This window comes from Schistocerca serialis, unplaced genomic scaffold, assembly GCF_023864345.2.
Source record: "Schistocerca serialis cubense isolate TAMUIC-IGC-003099 unplaced genomic scaffold, iqSchSeri2.2 HiC_scaffold_1234, whole genome shotgun sequence".
NCBI classification, from domain to species: domain Eukaryota; kingdom Metazoa; phylum Arthropoda; class Insecta; order Orthoptera; family Acrididae; genus Schistocerca; species Schistocerca serialis.
This window is the reverse complement of record NW_026047441.1, coordinates 92501-95000: the sequence shown is the minus strand read 5'-3', so window position 1 is coordinate 95000 and position 2500 is coordinate 92501. Positions and strand designations below refer to the sequence as shown.

Sequence of the window (2500 nt, the reverse complement as noted above, 5' to 3'; positions counted from 1 at the left end):
GCGGCGGTGTCCCGATCTTCCCCTCGGACCTTGAAAATCTGGGAGAGGGCCACGTGGAGGTGTCGCGCCGGTTCGTACCCATATCCGCAGCAGGTCTCCAAGGTGAAGAGCCTCTAGTCGATAGAATAATGTAGGTAAGGGAAGTCGGCAAATTGGATCCGTAACTTCGGGATAAGGATTGGCTCTGAGGATCGGGGCGTGTCGGGCTTGGTCGGGAAGTGGGTCAGCGCTAACGTGCCGGGCCTGGGCGAGGTGAGTGCCGTAGGGGTGCCGGTAAGTGCGGGCGTTTAGCGCGGGCGTGGTCTGCTCTCGCCGTTGGTCGGCCTCGTGCTGGCCGGCGGTGCAGGATGCGCGCGCCTGCGCGGCGTTCGCGCCCCGGTGCTTCAACCTGCGTGCAGGATCCGAGCTCGGTCCCGTGCCTTGGCCTCCCACGGATCTTCCTTGCTGCGAGGCCGCGTCCGCCTTAGCGTGCTCCTCCGGGGGCGCGCGGGTGCGCGGATTCTCTTCGGCCGCCATTCAACGATCAACTCAGAACTGGCACGGACTGGGGGAATCCGACTGTCTAATTAAAACAAAGCATTGCGATGGCCCTAGCGGGTGTTGACGCAATGTGATTTCTGCCCAGTGCTCTGAATGTCAACGTGAAGAAATTCAAGCAAGCGCGGGTAAACGGCGGGAGTAACTATGACTCTCTTAAGGTAGCCAAATGCCTCGTCATCTAATTAGTGACGCGCATGAATGGATTAACGAGATTCCCGCTGTCCCTATCTACACAAATGAGGAGGAATTGAAAATGGAATTATATGAGAGAAACCTCGCAAGACTTAACATTCAGAGGGAGGAGGTTATGGAGGGTACCAAGGTACTGTTTAGGACTGGTCCAAGAAACAGGGAAGAGACAAACCTAGTGCTGGAAGTAACAACGAAGGTGTGGAACAGTCTATCTGAACAAGGTCGCATATACATAAATTGCACCTCTCACAAAGTGCAGGACTATAACAATATAAGCAGATGCTTTAAATGCCAGGGTCATGGACACACAGCAGCAAAGTGTAAGAATGCAGAAACTACCTGTGGCCACTGTGCAGAATCAGGACACACTTTCAAAGAATGCACAAAAAAGAACCAACAGGCCCAATGTGCAAACTGCAAGCGTGTGAAGAAGCCGCATGCTCACGCAGTGACTGATAAAACATGCCCAGAATACATTAGGATCAAGACAATACAAAACAGTAGAATTGACTATGGACAATAACAACAATGGAGTACCACAACGAGGAAGAAGAATGCAGACAGAAACACAGTACAGAGACATAAAAATACTACAGTTAAATGGGCAAAGAGCAAGAATAGTTCCAGACCAACTGGCGCACCGAATCCTTGAGGAAAACATAGATGTGCTATTGATCCAAGAGCCCTACTGTCTCAATAACATGGTAGGTGGATATCCATCAGACTTCCAACTTATGTACAACTCTAAAGATGGTCCACCAAAGGCAGCAATAGCAACCAGATCTCAAGTGATAACAGCTATGCAGCTGACAAATTTCAGTACTACTCACATGGCTGTCGCCAGCATTAACGGAGAATTTGGGGAAATGTACATAGCCAGTATATACTGCCAATATGGGGAACCTATAGACGAATTCCTGCAAAAATTAGACACTCTCCTGGATCAGCTAGAAGGGAAACCAGTCATAGTAGGACTGGACTCGAACGCAAACTCACCAGTCTGGCATAGCTCCATGACCGATGAAGCAGGCAGAATGCTTGAAGACTTCATCGCACAGAGAGGACTAATAGTGATGAACGAAATGTCAGACCTCACAACATACTGTGGCCCAAATGGACAAAGCAACATTGATGTGACAATCTGTACTCCCCCAGCAGCCAGAGCCCTGTGCAACTGGATGATTCATGAGGAATGGACATCAAGTGACCACAGGGCTATAACATACAAAATCAAAGCACCCCAAAGGAGGAGAGAGACAGTGAAATTGGCGACATATAACACAAACTTCGCAAAGTGGACCATCTTTGACAAACAGCTTGTCAAGTCCACAGAGAACTGGCCACAGGGAACAAATGGTGTAAATGGAATGGCTACCAGACTGCAGGAAGCTATCTATGAATCCTGCAACAGATCCATGAGAAAGCGAACTCGTGTGCAGAACCCAGTTCCATGGTGGAGTGCAACTCTTGCTGACTTGAGGCGTGACACCATATCTGCACGACGTACATTACAGCGAACACGGAGAAGCAACAACCAGACTGCGACAGAAGAAGCAAAGCAGCACTATAACAGGACGAAAAACAAATATAACAAAGAAATCGTCCAAGCCAAAGAGAAGATGTGGAAAAAGTGGGTATCTGACTGTGATCAGAATGACCCCTGGGCCATAGTGAAGAAAGTAATCCGGCCAAAACGCGGCACAGAAAATGTACTGAGTAACGTAAAAGTCACAGACCAGACTACAACAATCACATGGAAGGAGACTAT

At 49.2% G+C, this 2500-nt stretch overlaps 1 pseudogene; it reads left to right on the top strand.

The window, feature by feature from the left end:
- The window catches only part of LOC126436316 (large subunit ribosomal RNA), an 8533-nt pseudogene that overhangs the window by 2186 nt on the left and 3847 nt on the right, over positions 1 to 2500 (top strand).